The sequence below is a fragment of the Rutilus rutilus genome (assembly GCF_951802725.1).
Source record: "Rutilus rutilus genome assembly, chromosome: 9".
Classification (NCBI taxonomy): Eukaryota; Metazoa; Chordata; class Actinopteri; order Cypriniformes; family Leuciscidae; genus Rutilus; species Rutilus rutilus.
In genome coordinates, this window is record NC_140223.1 from 9896687 (window position 1) to 9918915 (window position 22229).

At 36.5% G+C, this 22229-nt stretch overlaps 2 long non-coding RNA genes across 3 annotated transcripts; one reads left to right on the forward strand and one right to left on the reverse strand.

Annotated features, from left to right (window-relative positions):
• The first annotated feature begins 2910 nt into the window (after positions 1-2910).
• On the forward strand, positions 2911-7053 carry LOC311297181. Its single transcript, XR_014628773.1, has 5 exons — positions 2911-3694; positions 4797-4898; positions 5607-5729; positions 5884-5999; positions 6653-7053. It is a non-coding gene; the product is annotated as an uncharacterized lncRNA (long non-coding RNA).
• Positions 7054-8624: 1571 nt separating this feature from the next.
• On the reverse strand, positions 8625-12429 carry LOC311296848. Of its 2 annotated transcripts, none has more exons than XR_014628717.1 (4): positions 12043-12429; positions 11061-11136; positions 10088-10189; positions 8625-9452 (listed from the first exon to the last, which is right to left on the reverse strand). It is a non-coding gene; the product is annotated as an uncharacterized lncRNA (long non-coding RNA). The 2 variants fall into 2 exon arrangements; XR_014628718.1 differs by having other exon boundaries at positions 11979-12426.
• Positions 12430-22229: the final 9800 nt, after the last annotated feature.

The window sequence follows — 22229 nt, forward strand, 5'->3', positions numbered from 1 at the left end:
TACACCTTAAGCTGTACCTTATCGTTAATACGTGTTTCCCGAAACGTTCTTAGTTAAGTATACCTTCTGTAAGTCATACTTTCGTAAGGTTGGTCTGGACCACTCTTAGCTTTACCTTATCACTGTTGCAGGGCTATACGAATATAATTCTGAAGTTTTAATACACCCAGACAGTATTCAGTTAGGCTAATTCAAGTGTTTTCATGCAAAGAATCAAATTGTCATTACAATGATTGTTAGAATTTTAATTTTAATTTTAATACAATTTTATAAATTTATTTTAATTAAAGAGCGCTTTTAAAGGCCAGTGAAAGCATTGGCTGTCAGTTAAGTCCTATTCGGACGCTAATATTGTTTCTCATGGGCTCGTACAGTATTTTAAACATGTAAGTCGGATGCCGTCCGAATCCATAATATCAGTGTTTTTTCTCACCCAACCCTCGTAAAAATCCCTGGCCAAATTATACCTACTGCTTTTTGACAAACAGGTCATGTGGTAATTTAATTGCCGTCTGAATCCACATCTCCGAGTTTACAAAAAGAGATTCAAAATCCACTGTTTAAATCCTTTTTGATCACTGCCGAGCACCGTACGTGACGTACACTTTTATTTACTGAAATGCTGGAAAGTATTTACAAGAACAATATTTCATCGCAGTTCCACCTCAGCGAACAAAAATGGGAAAGAGAAGAAAGAATTAAAAATTAATAAGAATTAAAATGGTTATTATGGCAGCAATATATGATAGCCTACAATTTTAAAATATGTAGGCAAGGCTAGGCTAGTATAGTTTGGATTATTTTTTTAAATATCCCATGAGTCCTAATAAATGCAATTTAAACTATTTCTGAAGTGCTTATTTTATAAAGAACACCGCTTTCTCACATAAACAGCCCCTGCACGAGAGAATAATTGATTCTCGAGCCATCGATATCAACAAATTCAGCACCATCGCCACGGACAGCCCCGGGTAACGTCGCACGTAAGAAGGTATATCTTAAGCAGCTTCCTAAGGTATAGTTCGGGGAACACACCTAGAAATGGTATACCTTCAGTTAAGTTATACCTTAATGTGCGGAGCTGTCTGAAACACTGCCAGCGGGACATTAAAGGTCCCATTCCATGGATTATTTTTATTATTTTATAATGTTTCCAGGGGTGCCCTTATAATGTTAGTATGTTTTTTAGATCAAAAATTGTTATAATTTAGAAATAAAAGGCATATTTCCTAGCCTGATTTCATTCCCTGGTTTGAACACTCTGTTTGAAGGGGCGTGTCTGCTGTGAGACTTCAGTGTAAACGCCCTCTGCTGTGATTGGCTGACATGCTTGCATATGAAATATCTGGCATTACATGTGGAACTATCTGGAAAACTTTTACTATTACAGCTATTATACGTTTTTACTATTACAGCTATCTGGATTAACGAATCGTGAGAAGTTTTTTAAGTATTTAGATCTATTCCCATCACATAAAAGTTTGCAGTGATGAGCACTGAGCAGATGACAGTGTTGATCGCGTGAAAGATCTTATCATTGCAACGCAGTTTCTGCACTCTCACTAATGATTTCACCAATGCAAACATGAGGCATATAAATACAGTAAGAGCTTCGTTGTGCAGTGTAACAGCGTCATTGATTTCATAACGAGTTTTGGCAAGTGTCCAGATAAACTCGCGCTGTGTGATTGATAGCTTGGGCGATTGGAAAGGGATTGTTCTTTGATCGCTTTCTGTATATATTAATCACAGTTTAAGTAAGATTATTTTCATCCTACTAAGAGAAACGAACGATGAGAAGAGTGATCGCTACTTCCATATTAAATCACTACTTGTACTTACCGCTTGCTGGAATATAGTTGAAATAGTCCCCTTCGTCAGTATGAAACGCTGAGAGAAGTCTGCTTGATATTATTCCAGGTTAGAAAAACAGTCCGTGGTGAAATGGACAGAGCAAACTAACAACTTCGAATTAAACTTTTGCGGTATCCGATTATAGATAAACATCAACCACGTCTGTTGACATTTCGCCATCAATACGCCTGTGTTCCTGTGGGCGGAGGTTACGGTTCTAGTGACATCATTAAAGCAGGATGTAGAGGGGTGTAGTCCAATCCAGCCGTTTTTTGTAGTCAACTTCTGTTAAATAAAATATCTCGCTTGGCACTGAACTTTGAGCTTTATAATTTTACAGATATTATTTATACTCTAACAACAACATTACACACTAACTAAAGTTTGAAACATGGGATCACATAGAACGGGACCAGGAAGTCTTTGTCCGAACTCACAACAGGTTTTGCGAGAGAATGCAAAAGTTTCTCGGGGGAACACAAAAGCTTTGAAAAATATTTTTTACTCCCATCCCATATTTTTCCCACCACCATGTTCCTTTAGGCTGTAACGTTCTGCCCAAAACCATATTTTGTTAAATAACTACAAACTCCACATTTAAAAATGCTAAAAGCCTTTTTCTACACATATTTCAACAACACTTTTACTTTGACATTCTACATAGTGTTGAATGTGTGCATTATTGGCAATATCTAAAAGTGAATTCAGAAAGTGAATCATTACTTTATAGAATGTACAGAAAATAAGGAACAGAATTTCTCAGGGCATCCACTGGTCAAATATGTCCCCTATGCAGAACTTCAATTGCCTCCTCGGTTGAAATTGCTTTCCAGGGGTGGGTGAATGGTGTTGATGGTGCCCGATGGAGGGTGGGACGATATAGTTGGTGCCCTATGCAGATTGCTTATTCTTTATATATGTGGAACAGTGGTACTGGAAATGCTGTAGTAAAAGCTTTATTATAGCAACATGAATATGCCAAAAAAATCCAACAAACATGGCCTTTTGTTACTATGGAAGCTTGTTTACGCCACAGACAACCCTGTATCACATGAAATACGTTCTGAGGAAACTATTTTGCAAATCGCAATTACGTTACATGCCAACATATAAGCAGTGCTATTACGTTGGTCCTTAACCTAATATAGCCAATCTATTGCAGTGCTATTACGTTTGTCCTGAACATAATACATCCAAAGCAGGTTTCTTTTCACACGTAGCAGCTCATTTTGTTTTAATTATTTACTCCCTTTTTTCTCATTGGGCTACAAAATATTATCTATGCCAGGGCGAGTCAAATGGCGGCACCCAGATAATTTTTATCTGGCCCTCCAACTGGTTTTTGATGTTTAAAACCCCTCGCAATCTGATATCAAAGTCCCCGCAAAGGTTTAGCGCGTTCAGCGGTGAGTTTAACAACGCACGTGATCATTCAGCGGTGAGTTTAACAACGCACGGCAGTTCGTGATATGGTCACGTAATTTAATCTATTGATTCGTGCCACGGACACGTTTATTTCGTTATTTTCGTAATACCAGCACGTTTTTTAAACTATTGTATTTTCAATGGGAAGCGTCTTTCGTGATAACAGCACGATTCTTTCTGCCTGTCGGCTGCAGCAGAGAAGCTGTTTAATCAACATTTTTTTCACGAGATCTTATGTATTTTTATGTATTTTTTTTAATGTTATTATTTCGGTCTTATTGCCAGGGAAGCTGGATTGCTTTGCTGTTTATTGATATTTTTAAAATTATATTTTATCAGTAGGAAATCGCGCTGAAGAAGTCTCGTTCCGAACACATCGCGATATTTGGCATCAGTTCACGTGTGTCAGATGTTGGTAAGTAAATACCTAAATACGCTGTCCTAATAATGTGTGATATCATGTCTTTTCTGTTTGTCGATATTAATCTGCCATTATATCTGCCATCTCCACGGAGACTTTGCTTCATTGCTTTCTAATTCAAAACAGGGTGATTAACACTGCCTGTCACGTGACGTGCTATAGGCTTAGATATTCATATCAGATTAAAAATAGTACAATTAGTTCCAAAGTTGTATTTGTAGTAGAAGCACAGTAAAAACAACACTTACCATGCTTTTACCACAGTAACATTAGTTTTACTGTGATAAGTGTAGTAAAAAGACAGTAATCACAAAACTTACCATGCTTTTACCACACTATTTGTAGTTTTAATGTGGTACTTATTGTAAATGCACAGTAACCACAAAACTTACCATGCTTTTACCACAGTAACCATAGTTTTACTGTGATAGGTGTGGTAAAAGGACAGTAACCACAAAACTTACCATGCATGCTTTAAACCTCAGTAACCTTAGTTTTACTGTGATTGGTTTAGTAAGGACAGTAATCACAAAACTTACCATGCTTTTACCTCAGTATTGATAGTTTTAAAGTGATATTTGTTGTAAATGCATATTAACCACAACACTTGCCCTGCTTGTAAGGCTTTATAATGTAACATCCAATATTTGTAAGGTAAATCAGTACTTTTCCCTTTAAAGTCCAACTGAAATCAAAATGGACCCTATTTACTTTGTTAGCGCATATTACTAGTCTTGTGGTGAACAATTAATCCGTGCAAGTTAAAACACGGAAAAAATTTTTTTGGCTTCGTAATCTTTAATCAAAATCTGAAAATGCCCCTCCCCTCTGCATTGGAGGACCTTCCCTGATGACGTATGCTTGACGGCTTGGTTTGGGAAACGCTTAACCACTCCCCTCAAATCGTTAGTCTGTAATGAGCTAGAGATGGAGAGGAGGAGCACTAGAGTAAAACCCTGCCCTCTGTTCAATATTCCTTTTCACTGGGAAATACGTCACAGCACTGGAGAAAAGTCGTTTGCAACTTCCGGTTCACGCGGACTTTAAATAATCCTATATATTATACATAATGATATTTTCTTTTCTCTTTTTTCAGCTGAAAAGACCAAAAGGGCCTTTCGGACTCAGTCGTTCCATTATTGTTGGAGGAGAAGTAAACGGAGGAGACGGACAGCTGCAAAGGCAAATATTCGCAATGGTATGTATGTGTTGGTTTTAACCCTAAATCAAACATTTTATCAAGCATTTGTTGTTTCTTAAAACTCTTCTCACAAAACCCATAGCCCAATCAGTACAAACATAGTCTGAAAGTCTTAATAATTCACAAGATTTAACAAGTTGTCAAATTCGTACGATACTCGTACATATTTGTATACTCGTACACAATCCTGCAGCTTTTACTCCTAGTGCTGTCATTGGCTACTGCCTCAATTCCTGTACATATTTATCGCGATATTTGTAAATCAGTTGCGCCACTTCTTGGAAAGTTGTCGGATGTCACACACACTGTCAGAAAGTTTATATTAATTGCAAATTGGACCCTGTCTGTTTATGTTCCAGTAATACATGATGTCTCTCCACACCTCATAACCAACCTCTGTTTGCAAGAGTGGAAAAGCTTATCTGACTTGTCACATGACATAAGATACTCGATTATTATGTCATAATCAGAGCAGTTACACTGCTGATAACTGTCCCGTTTGCATGTAAATCTTTTTCATGATTATTGCTTGCTATTAAAGACATACTTTTATTCATAGAAATGCCCACATATCAGTGAACTTATTACATAAAAATGCTTTTAACAATTAATTATGCAACACTCTTTACAGAAAACATATCCTACAGTTATAAACTGACTATTTGCAAGTAATGTATTAAAATTACCTTCCTTTCTGTTTTGCAGGATTACTTAGTCCTTTTTTTTAAAGCTCTACCAATATCAAACTCAACAGCTCTTTTAAGAGCCAACCATTACAAGAGCTACTAGTGAGTCGCAGCGAATCTTGCTGTGATCAGCCCTTCACAGGTGAAGTTTCTAGAATATTGCAATCAGTTTTTACTCATCAAATGTTCTCTCCTGAATCATATGGTAAATTAACTTATTTAAAACTGTCTTAATTTGTGTATCAAGAACAATAGTAATTGCACATAGAGTAAGTCGAGACTATCTTGTTTTACAGCAGAGAAGGAAGACCAGTCCTTATATCAACGCAAGCTAATCGAATAAGTCCTTTGTTTCGGGTGAGGAAGGAACATCTGGTGCCCAAAGAAGACAGAAAAGTGCGCGAGTCCATTGGTATGTCTTGTATTGAAACAATGCTGTAATATGTAGTACATAATTTGATGTTGACAATTTTACATTGTACAGGTTATCACTTGGTTTTTGACCAAGTGAAGCTCTTGAAACAATTGACAGAAGAGTATGTTGTCTGGAAAGAAATCAAGCATCACTGGCAAAGGCTCAAAAGAGACCATGCCTTTCTTAAAAATCTTTTAAAATATGTTGCTGTTGATATGGGTAAAACTGTTTTTGTTCAGTACTTAGCTTATTTTGTGCTGCAATATTATTTATATATATATATATATATATATATATATATATATATATAATACTTCAATGTGTGTATATTATATAATGTGCTGACTGCTGCTTTGTAAATTTATGTAAGGAACAGGCAACTCTGGCCCTTTGCATTCTACTTTTTGAGGTTAGTTAAGAGTTAACCTCCAACCTTAATCGAGCACATCTGAAAATTTTAACCAAAGTCTTCAGGTTTACTTCTAGACAATAGGCAGGAGGGTTTGAGGTCGGAGCTAAATGTGCAGGACAGTGGACGCTGAGGGCCAGAGTAAACCATCACTGCTTTAAATAACGCAGAACATAAGCTGACCCGACTGTCCATTAAACAACTTTATTTTAATGGTTTCTGTCTTTTGTTTTCCTTTCAGACCAGGACTGGAGAACGCCTGACAATGGGATGTTGAGACTTCTTCCTCTGGTTGAGAAAAAGCTACTCCACATCAGTGATCACATCTTCTGTTCTTCAACTGAACAAACTGTTTAGACGAGGAAGAAGAACACTAACACGATCGAGACGTACAGGGAAGAGCAAGAAACCAGTTTAGCTGTGATAATGAATCATTATTTTCCAACACAATATCAAATCTGTTTTCTGTATCATATGTGACTGAATATGATTATCTGGCACTCGTTTTGTGGCTTCAGCAGCTGTGAATGGATTCATATGATGTTAACGTGTTTTTGAAGACACATTTTTATTTATCTTGAATCTCATTTGTCTTTATGCTACTTTATCAACTTTATGCTTTCTTCTCCAATAAAGTGTTGTTTAATAAAGTATGGTGACTATTGTGTTTTGAAAGTGGTGTTTGGTACAGTAAATAGAAATTTTCTTTTGAGAATTTTTAATTTCTTGTTTCTTTAAAAATAACTACATATAATTAATAACTTATAAATAACTAAATATAATTAATTACCATGATTCTTTTACTTGGGACATAAAAATTTAGATCTGGTTAATGATATTTGGGACAACAATGCAACAAAAGTTGCACATACTTGCATGTATGCCAGTTTCCAGTGAAATAAAAGGAAGCTATGTGAATAGCAAGAGGCTGCAGTGGGCTATCTTGCTATAAATACTTAAAGCTTAATTGAAGATGATCCATGTTGATCATTCTAGTATACTCTATATAGTATACTCTATATATCACTGATGTCAGGAATATAAGCAGCAATCAGAGGGGGTGAAAAGGAAATGTTGGCACTGTTTTTTGTTGTTTTACTGAATGGTGCATTATCCTTGTGTAATAGTAATAGTATGTGTAGATCTGTGTAGATTATACTGTCCTTCCACCCCCAGGGCCCAGCAATGGCCCCCAGAAGAGCAAACAAATGCACATTTCAAATGGCTGTAACTCAAAGTCTGGTTAGTGTATCAAAGAGAAAATTGTCTGGACAACTGCTTATACTATGTTTAATAAATAATGTTGGCCACAGTTTTCAGACATATATGGAAAGCTGGCATAAAGGTTATTTTTAAAGTGCTCACAGTAAAAATATCAAATTTCAGCCTGTCCCTCATATATGTCATAAAGGTTTGCACAATGAACAAATTTAGATATCCAGTTGTCCATTAAATATATTATTTATTTAACATTTATTGTTTTATTACTAAACGTTTTAAACTACATTACCCACATATCTCTGTCATTCTATCAGTGGAGCAGGAAGCATTGTGCTGTAGTTCATTGAAATGTGCAGACATGCTTAGGGTTAGGGTTAGGATCTCGGTAAAGGAGTAATTTCTCACAACATAGAGACACTTTATAGTTAGCTTAATGTATAACTAACGTAATAATAACACCAAAACATACTTTGTAACATGAAGCGCCGTTTTATATGGGTTAAACGATTGTCCAATCACAGCGAGTTCTGCGATAAAGTCACAGCCAATAACAACCCAGCTGAACAGATGCGTTACACTTACATGCCCATTTATGGTAAACGATGACAGATCTCTTCTGGTTCTGGCTGCGGGGATAGATACCTTAAATATTTTATATTTAGGCTGTTAAACATGCATTCCTTCTAATTAAATTATAAAACTCATATTTAAAAACAAAAGACTCCTTTGTGTGGTTACCATCCAAAAACGAGGTCACATGATCAATGACACAAATTTGCTTATTTGATTAGACTGATGAATAAATACATTTGAAAGAGAAACTTTTTTCTAAGCAATGGCCTACAGCAGGGGTAGGTTTGCAGTATTTTAATTAAATATAATTACATGTACTAAAGTGCTTCTAACATTTACAGTGTATGTATAGTATATTAAAGGTATATCAATAATATTCAAATAAATGTAACAAAAGCACAATGAACGGACACCATTTTGAAAGCTTATTCCAATATTTAATGTCAAACTGTTTAAAGACAAATGTACTGCACAACAGTATAAAAATCAGTTTATTAAAAATATCCAGATACAGGAGCAATCTATTATAGTGACACATACTACATTAACGTAAAAAAATTGCTATGATGAAGTTGAATATATTTACAAACCAAGAGATGAGATTCAAGTTTGTTATGTGAACATACATTTGTTTCTTCGCTTTAAAGAACAAATAGGCAAAAACATAAGCACAACATTTTACATTCTCAACTTTCATTCTATATCCTTGTGATTATTGGTCACTTTTATTGTAACTATGCAATGAATATGTCCTTTAGCAAAACACCTGATGAACACTGACACTTTTTTGATAAAGGCATTAGGCAGAAATCAAGTACAGTTTATGAAGCTGAAAAGAGAAAACAAAATGCTTTAACAATATGGAAAAAGATAAATCACTATTTTCAATATTGGTTCTGCATATATCAAAGAGATCCTGAGGAGGAATGGGACTTCACATGAAGACTTTCAGAAACTGTGACAGAGCAAAGGGTGCACCTCGCTGGACACATCCTACGCATGCCCAAACAACAACACCCAAACACAGTGATGAAGTGGACACCACCAGGAGGATGCAGGAGACAGGGAAGACCAAGGAAGACATGGAGACAGATGTTTCACGAAGACCTGAAGAATGTCAGTGTCCCATGGGAAGATGTGAAGAACCTGGCCACGGATCGAATACGTTGGAGGACAGTTGTTGCCCAATGTGCCCAGCACAGGACTTGATGATGACGTTGTGAGTTTATAACTGTAGGATATGTTTTCTGTAAAGAGTGTTGCATAATTAAATGTTAAAAGCATTTTTATGTAACAAGTTCACTGATATGTGGGCATTTCTATGAATAAAAGTATGTCTTTAATAGCAAGCAATAATCATGAAAAAGATTTACATACAAACGGGACAGTTATCAGCAGTGTAACTGCTCTGATTATGACATAATAATCGAGTATCTTATGTCATGTGACAAGTCAGATAAGCTTTTCCACTCTTGCAAACAGAGGTAGGTTATGAGGTGTGGAGAGACATCATGTATTACTGGAACATAAACAGACAGGGTCCAATTTGCAATTAATATAAACTTTCTGACAGTGTGTGTGACATCCGACAACTTTCCAAGAAGTGGCGCAACTGATTTACAAATATCGCGATAAATATGTACAGGAATTGAGGCAGTAGCCAATGACAGCACTAGGAGTAAAAGCTGCAGGATTGTGTACGAGTATACAAATATGTACGAGTATCGTACGAATTTGACAACTTGTTAAATCTTGTGAATTATTACGACTTTCAGACTATGTTTGTACTGATTGGGCTATGGGTTTTGTGAGAAAAGTTTTAAGAAACAACAAATGCTTGATAAAATGTTTGATTTAGGGTTAAAACCCAACACATACATACCATTGTGAATATTTGCCTTTGCAGCTGTCCGTCTCCTCCGTTTACTTCTCCTCCAACAATAATGGAACGACTGAGTCCGAAAGGCCCTTTTGGTCTTTTCAGCTGTAAAAAGAGAAAAGAAAATATCATTATGTATAATATATAGGATTATTTAAAGGGAAAAGTACTGATTTACCTTACAAATATTGGATGTTACATTATAAAGCCTTACAAGCAGGGCAAGTGTTGTGGTTAATATGCATTTACAACAAATATCACTTTAAAACTATCAATACTGAGGTAAAAAGCATGGTAAGTTTTGTGATTACTGTCCTTACTAAACCAATCACAGTAAAACTAAGGTTACTGAGGTTTAAAGCATGGTAAGTTTTGTGGTTACTGTCCTTTTACCACACCTATCACAGTAAAACTATGGTTACTGTGGTAAAAGCATGGTAAGTGTTGTGGTTACTGTGCATTTACAATAAGTACCACATTAAAACTACAAATAGTGTGGTAAAAGCATGGTAAGTTTTGTGATTACTGTCCTTTTACCACACCTATCACAGTAAAACTATGGTTACTGTGGTAAAAGCATGGTAAGTGTTGTGGTTACTGTGCATTTACAATAAGTACCACATTAAAACTACAAATAGTGTGGTAAAAGCATGGTAAGTTTTGTGATTACTGTCTTTTTACTACACTTATCACAGTAAAACTAATGTTACTGTGGTAAAAGCATGGTAAGTGTTGTTTTTACTGTGCTTCTACTACAAATACAACTTTGGAACTAATTGTACTATTTTTAATCTGATATGAATATCTAAGCCTATAGCACGTCACGTGACAGGCAGTGTTAATCACCCTGTTTTGAATTAGAAAGCAATGAAACGCAAAGTCTGAGATGGCAGATATAATGGCAGATTAATATCGACAAACAGAAAAGACATGATATCACACATTATTAGGACAGCGTATTTAGGTATTTACTTACCAACATCTGACACACGTGAACTGATGCCAAATATCGCGATGTGTTCGGAACGAGATTTCTTCAGCGCGATTTCCTACTGATAAAATATAATTTTAAAAATATCAATAAACAGCAAAGCAAACCAGCTTCCCTGGCAATAAGACCGAAATAATAACATTAAAAAAATACATAAGATCTCGTGAAAAAAATGTTGATTAAACAGCTTCTCTGCTGCAGCCGACAGGCAGAAAGAATCGTGCTGTTATCAAGACGCTTCCCATTGAAAATACAATAGTTTAAAAAACGTGCTGGTATTACGAAAATAACGAAATAAACGTGTCCGTGGCACGAATCAATAGATTAAATTACGTGACCATATCACGAACTGCCGTGCGTTGTTAAACTCACCGCTGAATGATCACGTGCGTTGTTAAACTCACCGCTGAACGCGCTAAACCTTTGCGGGGACTTTGATATCAGATTGCGAGGGGTTTTAAACATCAAAAACCAGTTGGAGGGCCAGATAAAAATTATCTGGGTGCCGCCATTTGACTCGCCCTGGCATAGATAATATTTTGTAGCCCAATGAGAAAAAAGGGAGTAAATAATTAAAACAAAATGAGCTGCTACGTGTGAAAAGAAACCTGCTTTGGATGTATTATGTTCAGGACAAACGTAATAGCACTGCAATAGATTGGCTATATTAGGTTAAGGACCAACGTAATAGCACTGCTTATATGTTGGCATGTAACGTAATTGCGATTTGCAAAATAGTTTCCTCAGAACGTATTTCATGTGATACAGGGTTGGCCACAGAATAAAAAGGTAATTGTGACTTTTTACCACACAAGTCAGGTTTATTTTTCTTGCAGTTGCGAGTTTATTTCAATTGAGAAGTAAAAACTTAGAATTGTGAGATAGTCACAATTATCTAATTACTTTTCTATTCATGGCAGAAATAAGCTTTCATGGGTTCCACATGTGGGGAAAAACAGATGCACACATTATTCCTCCTCTTCTTCCTTTTCCTGATCCAACTCCTCCTCTCCTCCATCTATATTCCTCGTGTTATGAATTGGAAGACTCAGTAGGATCCATTTGCAGATTTTAATGAAGGAACGTCAAAACAGGCAAGAGTCAGGCAACAGCAAAACAGGGTGATCAGAGAACAAACACAGAGAGTAGTCAGGTCACAGGCAGAAGTTCAGGGCAGGCAGCAAGAGACGATAATCCAAGAGCAATCCAAGTCGAGACAGGCAGCAAACAGGCAGAAACGAGATAACAATCCAAGGTCAATAAACAGATCAGTAGAATAGGGGAAACCGCTCAGTGATTACAGGCCGTGGCAATGCAATACTTCGCCGTGATCTTCTTCTTCTTCTTCTTCTTCTTCTTCTTACTGGCCGCTCACTCCTTATGAGTATTACCGCCACCTACTGTACATCCTACATGGGTGATGCATCTGTATATTCCTTTTATTTTATTTTATATACATTCCTTCCCTTTTTCTCTCCTTTTATTTTGGATGTAATGCCTCACCCACCTTCTGCTGGCGCTGCGTGTTCAGCTCCTCCAACTTTCGCCCTGGGATCCTCAACCTTCAAGGTGAGCAGAAGCATCACAATCCCCATTATATCCTATGCTCTAATCCTGTATTCTTTAAAAATGTTAAAACATCCCCATATATCTGAGAATCCCTCAATCCCTTTCCCAAAAGATCCGTGACATTTACTGGTCTATCCTTTATATTATTAAATAAACGACTTCGTTGCTCATCATATTTTTTACATTTAAAAAATACATGCTCTACTGTTTCTAAAACATCACACTCATCACACATACCATTTTCATGCTTTCCCATTAATGCAAGTGTTGAATTTAATCCTGTATGTCCTAATCTTAATCTAGATATCATTACTTCTTCCTTTCTGTACCTTCCATAAAATTTTTCTTTTCCTACTAATTTTTCAATATTATAATACCTCGCCGTGATCTTCTGTTTGAGTGTGGTTTATATGGAGTGTCTGAATGAGATGCAGGTGAGTGCGCAATCAGTCCCAGGTATGAAGCATTATGGGAATTGTAGTTTTGTGAAGTGATCAGTCTGGTGTGGAGTGCCCTCTGGTGACTCTCAGAGGCACTCCAGCAGGTGATCGTTACACCTCGCCCTCGCCCAGACATTATTTTTCTCACTCTGCTTTTTCGGCATCCACACTGAACAAAGGCAATTCAAAGAGTCCTTTTTTACTGTATATTTCCAAATAAAGGAAAGAAATTCAACACCTGACTCTGCCTCAGACAGAGTTTGGACTCAGCTATTTCTCAATATTTCAGTGATCTGATACTTAAAAATGCTTATCAGTTGTTTTAGTATTTGTTTTATTTTGAGCTGCTGATGTTGCAAAAGTAAAGGCTTTATACTATATGTAAGGTTTGGAACATTAGGTCTTCATTTCTGTCATGCTGTGTTTAAGCATTTGTAAATAAGACCAGAAAGATCCATGATTTTGGAGTGGGTAAAGCTTGTATGAAAAGAAAACGTAAGAATTTTAGAAACGTATTAATTGGCTGCATATTGTGTGAAAACAACATGAATATAGTCACAGCAGACAGATCGGACAAAAGGATGTTAGCAATTGTTTTATAACTGTCAAACATTTCAAACATGCATTTTAGTCTGGGATTAGTCTTAAGCTTTGTCTGTGAAAATAAGGGAATTCTGTTCAAATGTAAAAAGCAAAACAGCTTTGTATTATTCAATAGACCACACATGAGAAAAGGATTGTGGGTGCTGGCGCCTTTATCCCACTGGTGCTGCGTTCCAGTCCACAATTGTCATGCCCTTCACTCGCTAACTTCCCTCCGTCTCGTTCACTCGGATGTACGTCGTCATTGCTTACGTTGCACGAGTGCCCACTACTGGCGGAAACTGCAATGGGCTGAACTGGAACGTCCTTGATCACTTGGAATCAGCTGTGGAGTTGATTTATTTATTTATTTATTTATTTATGTTCCTTTAAGAATTAGTTTAATGCAGCATCCAAATGTTTATAGGTGTGTTTGAGTTGTTTTAAATAAAAATAAAAAATTGAATTAATATATCATAGAGTTGTCTGTTGTGGTGGTGATTAGATGAGATCTGTGGGGACGTCACAATCGTACTGCATTGTGGGACATATAGGTGCCTGAAGTGTACATATGAAGTAGACTCGCTCCCTCGGTCAAAATCAAGGGAACGAGGGTCTGTCCATATAAACTTCCCTCGTCCACTTCATGAAGTGGAACGCACTTCAAAATGGCGGCAGGGATTCCCCCGAGGGGAAGTGCTTAGGGAAGTTTGCAAGTGCGTGTCTAAAGGTGGACTGGAACGCAGCCATGAAACACCCATCATACACAAATTACCACACCATTCCTTAGCAAATGCACTTAAGTTTATACAATCCATTACTGCCATCTGCTGGACTAAATCATTACTCATTATTATTAGAATCTTTACATCAGTTTTATAAAAATAAAAAAAAAAACCTCTTTTACATCATTAACATCACATTATTATCAACAATTCACACCAGCCCAATGGAAAAAAAAACAGCAATCAATTAACAATCCATTTTACAATTCAAGGCATAGCCTACCATTCTTTTTTTTTTTACAAACATGTTTTCCTTTTTTCTTTTCTCTGTCTTCCTTTTTTTTTTTTTTAAGTCCACACAGGAACAGGTGGTTTTCTAACCCGATTAGATCGCTGTAAGAATGAAATATCAGTCTTTCAGTCTATCCGCATTTAGGACCCTATTTGTTTCTTTTCTTTTTCTTTTAGAAGTTTTAACTATTTTATAGCACTAACTATTCAATTCTAACCTAACCAACCACTAACCTATAACATACCTGTTGGCAACCCTCTTAAATTATAATATTTCACCTAATTTGTTTCATTATATGAGACCCTATTCTGGTTTTAAATTTAGTTTTCTGGGAAAGAAAGACTATTTTCTGTGTCTGTGCGAGACTTTAATTAGTCGCAGCGCTGTAAAAACAAGGTAAAATGGCACAGTTGCTTCAGCAAATACGTTTTTATATGACGTTGACTATATCGGTTTAGTTAGGAGGTAAGCTAGATTTTACTTGTTAATCTATGCATATTGAATTTTAAAACAAAAGATGGTATAGATCTTAATATAGAATCACATATAAAAAAGAAAAGACCTGTAATGTTACAGTTCAATATTGGTCTTTTTTGGAGGAGGAGGAGGAGTAGGAGGAGGCAGAAAGTGCTCGTCTATGGGAGTGTTTCCTTCCCCTTTACAAGCATAACACTGATTCTCACTCTCACAGCGGAAGAGAGGAACATGAGCCACAATCTGCTTAAAATCATCCTGAAGATCTTTTTTAATGTCATGCCTCCAGAAATTCTTGAAGACAAAAGCTTTAATTCCAGGATGTTTTCTCCAGTTGTCCAGAGCATCTAAAATGTTGTGACTGCCTATCGCATTCAGACATGTTTTAACACAGGGAGAATTAAAGGTGTAGAAAACGGAGCAGCTGTCTTCTTTTATTTTACTCAAAAGATTGGTCATGGGTGAGTTGCCAGCAGGATTCAGCAGGAGAAACTCTGAATGCATTTTGAATTGCTGTTCATCAACATCCTTTTTAGTTCCTGCAGCGATGAGCTCTGATCCTTGGTAAAGTGCCTTTGAGTCATCATTAATAGCATTTTTCACATTCACAGCATTCTCCTGAGTCAGGAAGGTGTTCAGATTGAAGTTCTGTTGACACTGTTCCTTCGGCACGTTGATGGCGATAGCATACTGACGGGGTTTTTTCTCAGTGCCTCTCTTGTATCTGTTAATATTGTTTAATGTGATTAATGATTACTATAAAAAAAAATTATCAACCAATCACTTTTCATTTCTCTACTACCTCATTAATAGGGCTTTTCACACTTGAAATAGTGAACCCTGGGTCATTCTAAAGGCTCATGAATATACTTCATTTTCCGCATTCCGCATTCCGCTCCGTCTCACATGTCAGTCGTGTCTCAGATTTCTACTCAACCGTGGATGAGCGCGGATGGATGACTTCGACACCAGCGTAGGTTATCACTTCACGTTTCACTCAAAATTTACCCAGGGTTAACAATTTATTCATGGGTATCCATAAGTTGACGTTTCACATTGTTTCTAGATTTATCATTTATAAATTGTCGACTGCTGTCAAGTTTTACCTGAATGGACTTTTAAGGTAGAAATTTAACGCTTTGTGAAACCTTCCTCTATTGCGGTTAAAAGCGCTGTTCAGAATGACAGTGTGAAAAGCCGTCTTGTTGCTACTTCCTCATTACTAACTTTTGATGCAGACTTTGAGCTTTTACTTTTCCATAAAAAGGAGAAGACTTACTTCTGCTCAAAGAAGTTAATAATACGGGCGAGAGTATTGATGTCCACAGTGTCTTCAACACTTTCTGTCCAGTCGGGAAGCAGGAAGAGCAGCAGGAGTCCATTCAGAAACACAGTGAACTTCTGAAAACACAAAACAGCGCGCACACACACCAGCCGCGGCGCTACCATTGGGCCCGGGTGGGCCTGGGCCCACCCATTTTAGGTCCGTGCCCACCCATTTTCTACTATGGTTTTGTACGTTTGTAATTGAGCTTTAAGTTTATGCTAATTCGGGTTATTTCGAACCCCTGCAGACAGTCGGTCAGAACTGTGTAATGACATCAAATGTAGTGAATTCACTCTGCAGACTCCAAATCTCTTTGAAAGTGTTTACTGATGATAATTTCAATTTAACAGGTGTGGTTCTGGAACAGAAATACAGAAATAAACTTAAATGAGTGACTTACATAAATTTACTTTAACATTCGTAAGTGATATGATTATAAGGCAATGATCTTTACCGGTATGAATAACAATAACTTTGAGCCCTTAATGAAAGTAATAGGAAAACAAATAGAACAGACATTCTGTATACGTCCGCTAGATGGCGCCCTTAGCGCATTTATGGTGACTGAACACATTTAAATCAATGATTACATGTACTGATAAATCACAAAATAATCCAACACATTATCATCTCTTACTGTAAATTGCGTGTATTACTTGCAGTAGCTATTATGGATACTGAGAAAGGGATAACTGAACGGCAGTATTACTTAGATCAGTGGTTCTCAAACCTGTCCTGGCGTACCCCCAACACTGCACGTTTTCTTTGTCTCCCTAATAAAACACACCTGATTCAACTCATCAGCTCATTCACCCATGTTATAATGAGCTGATGAATTGAATCAGGTGTGTTTGATTAGGGCGACAAAGAAAACGTGCAGTGTTGGGGGTACGCCAGGACAGGTTTGAGAACCACTGACTTAGATAACAGATTCCCATAGCGCAATGGCGCTAGATACATCTGAATCGCGGCATGAACGATCGGCATATTCTGAGGAAAAAACGGACAAAATACACTTACTTTCTATTCACGCACACTATATTACATCAGTAATATTCAGATGCTGCCAACAAACGTGCGATAAAGTGGAGTCGTCTTGGAACAGCATGCGTTCATTGCATCTGCTCGGTACACCTGCTTTTCCTCCTTGGCATGTGATTGGTGATGACGTTGAAGGGTGCGATTGGTCAATAACAGAGAAGCCTTTTGAACAGCCGCCCCCGAATTCAATGCTTGAATTCGCACATCTTACAAAAGGGTTTGCCCTATAGCAGTGCTTCTCAATTATTTTCTGTTACGCCCCCCCCCTAGGAAGAAGTAAACATTTCGCGCCCCCCAACTCTCCGCCGCGACTGTAAATAGTATCATTTGTCTATAAAATTGTTATAAGTACACCTCTGCATAACATTGTATCCTTATTAACATTAAAGAAAACAAAAAAGAAAAAAGAAAGAAATATAGATCAACTTAAAACAAAGAATAACTTTATTAACATTGTTTTTTAGTCTGTAACAAAGAAAGGCTTAAAGTGCATCAATTTGCCAGAAATTAAAATATATAATCAATAAATAATACAAAAATTCTAATTGATCAGCAACATTAACTCTCAGGAGCACAATATTTAAAACACTTTGACCTATAAAACAAAAATGAATAAAACAATTTGTGAAAATAAAATTAAATATAATCAATAAATAATAATAAATTCAAATTGATCAGCAACATTAACTCAGGAACACAATATTTAAAACACTTTGACCTATAAAACAAAAATGAATAAAACAATTTGTGAAAATAAAATTAAATATAATCAATAAATAATAATAAATTCAAATTGATCAGCAACATTAACTCAGGAGCACAATATTTAAAACACTTTGACCTATAAAACAAAAATGAATAAAACAATTTGTGAAAATAAAATTAAATATAATCAATAAATAATAATAAATTCAAATTGATCAGCAACATTAACTCAGGAACACAATATTTAAAACACTTTGACCTATAAAACAAAAATGAATAAAACAATTTGTGAAAATAAAATTAAATATAATCAATAAATAATAATAAATTCAAATTGATCAGCAACATTAACTCAGGAACACAATATTTAAAACACTTTGACCTATAAAACAAAAATGAATAAAACAATTTGTGAAAATAAAATTAAATATAATCAATAAATAATAATAAATTCAAATTGATCAGCAACATTAACTCAGGAACACAATATTTAAAACACTTTGACCTATAAAACAAAAATGAATAAAACAATTTGTGAAAATAAAATTAAATATAATCAATAAATAATAATAAATTCAAATTGATCAGCAACATTAACTCAGGAGCACAATATTTAAAACACTTTGACCTATAAAACAAAAATGAATAAAACAATTTGTGAAAATAAAATTAAATATAATCAATAAATAATAATAAATTCAAATTGATCAGCAACATTAACTCAGGAACACAATATTTAAAACACTTTGACCTATAAAACAAAAATGAATAAAACAATTTGTGAAAATAAAATTAAATATAATCAATAAATAATAATAAATTCAAATTGATCAGCAACATTAACTCAGGAACACAATATTTAAAACACTTTGACCTATAAAACAAAAATGAATAAAACAATTTGTGAAAATAAAATTAAATATAATCAATAAATAATAATAAATTCAAATTGATCAGCAACATTAACTCAGGAACACAATATTTAAAACACTTTGACCTATAAAACAAAAATGAATAAAACAATTTGTGCAGATTTTTTTTTTTATCAAAATGAGGAAGTCAGGATTAATGGCTACAATGAGCACGTTTTGCAGTGCACAGCTTTTCGAAGCGGGGTTTGAAGCATGATACTGCAACTCTCAGCTCCTGTTCAATGTTTAGCTGGGACCTGTACTTGGTCTTCAGTGCAGCAACAGCAGAGAAGCCAATCTCACAAAGATACGACGTTGCAAAAGGAAGGAGAATGCCCATGGCCCTCTGCCCTAAGAGAGGATACTGCCTCTCTACACTCAGCCAGAATTCACTCAGTGTCTGTGATGTGAACCTCAGTCTCAATGTCGAGTCAGACGACATATCAATGAACTGGTCCTCCTCTGCAGAGCTGAAACCAGTTGGAGCTGGTGCATTGAAAGGATCTCTCACCCAGTCATATTGGGAACTGTTTTCAGGGAAGTACTTTTTAAAGAATCCTATAAGTGATGAAATATGCTCCTTAATATATGGAATCACTGAGGTGGCATCATAGTCAGTAGTGTCAACAAATTCATGCAGGTTCTCGAATGAATCAGTTTTTCCTTCATCAAGTCGCCTGCCCCACATTGTAAGCTTTCGAGTGAAAGAGCTGATCTTGTCTGTGACCTGAGGCAGGTGTTTATCTTTCCCTTGAAGTTGTAGATTTAGTTCATTTAGCTTTCCAAATATGTCACTCATGTACGCAAGTTTTGCCAGGAAGTTCTCATCACTAAATTTTTCTGCGAGGTCGTACTTGTGCTCCTGCTCCAAAAACATTCTTATCTGCTCTCTGAGCTCAAAAACTCGGGACAAGACTTTTCCTCGTGACAGCCACCTTGCTTCACTGTGAAACAGCACCGCTTGATGTTCAGCTCCCATCTCCTCACAGATAGCAGAGAAGACTCTTGTTTTTAGTGGTCTGGTCTTTATAAAATTGACTACACCTACAACGTCAGTCATAACCTCACTTAATTCAGAGGAAAGGTGCCTTGATGCCAGTGCTTCTCTGTGTATAACACAGTGTGTCCACTCAGCATTAGGTGAGGCCTTCTTGATGAGTGCCCGAAGTCCTTTTCTCATCCCTGCCATGGTCTGTGCACCATCACTGCAAACACCAATGCAGTTCTCCCACTTTAGCCCATTCTCAGTCAGGAAGCAGTCCAGCATTTTGTATAGCTCTTCAGCTGTGGCTCTGTCTCTGACATATTTACAAAAAAGTAGATCCTCACACAGGGAGTTTGTAACGTCAAAACGCACATAAGCAATAAACAAACAGTCTTTGTTGCTGTCAGTTGCTTCATCGAACTGTAAGGCAAAACGTTTGTCTTTGAGTTTATCTACCAGCTGTTCTTTAAGATCGTTAGCAATGTCATTTATACGTCTGGCGACAGTGTCATTGGACAGAGGGATAGTTTTTATTTTTACAGCACTTGCGTCATCCAGCATGACAGAGACCATGTCTAATGCTGCAGGCAGTATCAGCTCCTCTGCTATGGAGTGGGGTTTTTTGCACTGAGCAATTTGGTACGCCACCTTATATGATGCTAACAGTGCTCGCTGGTTTACTGAAGTAGCATTCACAAAGCGAGACGATTGTTGGCAATATTTGGCACGTTTTCGCTGAAAAAACTCAAGTGGCTTATCAGCGTGATTGGGGTGTAATGTCTTTAAGTGACGCCTTAATTTATTTGGCTTCATGCTGTCCGCTGCCAATATTTTTAGACACAGTAAACATACTGGTCTTTCTTCGTCTCCCACCGTAGTCACGGTGAAGCCAAGCGCAACATACGCTTCGTCATATTTCCTCGTCTTAGCTTTTTGGGAGACTTACGTTTGTCTCGTTATCTCCGTCTCTCTCCGCCTTTCTTTTCATCCCTGTTAAATATTTTTCCATGTTGTTTGTTATCTACACTTCATATCTCCTGCTCTGTGCTCTTGTAAAAAACACTTCCTGAAAAAGCATGTTCTTCGGGGTCTCGCGCGCCCCCCCTGGCATCGCTCCGAGCCCCCCCTGGGGGTCGCGCCCCACTATTTGAGAAGCACTGCCCTATAGTAAGTTACTCCTAATCAATAAGGGCTGGAAGTTTGATAAGACGAGATACTGGTCGAGTGTACAGTTTTTTCTTAACCTCTACAGTGGCTGACCTCACCCTGGAGTCTACTCCTGGAAACACTTCTGTGATTTTTCCCACTGGCCATAATGCCCGAGGAAGTTGAGGGTCAACAATCATCACCACTTCGTCTACTTGCAGATTCTCTTAGTAGTACTTATAGGGTACATTGTGTCAAAATGATTAATGACTTTGACCTTTGACCTTTTGACAGGTTGAACTTCCGGTGACCTTTATGATTGATGGGTTGAACTTCCGGAATGCGGTCATGGGATTAACCTATTGACCCTTCCTCCCTATCGATCATGGGTTTTGACAGTTAGTTTTGAACTATGACCTAGCTAGGACTAAATCATAATTTTGACGGTTAGTTTTTGACCTTATTAACCTTTTTAGCCCTAAATCATAATTTTGACGGGTAGTTATATTTGAACAGATGTTTTTTGCCGTTTGTTTGAACTTTGTCCCAGTTATGTGTGTGCGTGTGTGGTTATTGTGCCTGCGCCCCCACCTCCCATTACATTGTTGAGCAGTATATAAATGGGGTCAGTTATTTCATATATGTGACATTCAGTTATTTCACATTTATATATAAAACATTCTATAATTTATATAACCTAAAACAATTAAAGGTTGAAAAAAACATTTAGTTATTTCACATTCATATGTAAAACATCCTATCCTTTATATAATTATTATATAATATAAATTATATAATAATTATCATGCCAAAGTTCTTTTTAAAAGTGTATAATATAAATTATATAATCTAAAGCAATTTAACTAAGGTTGAAAACATTCTGCTATTTTTTTAAAATTATATAATGAAATACTTATAAAATCTACATAATGTTGCATATCACACTAGCAATAGTTT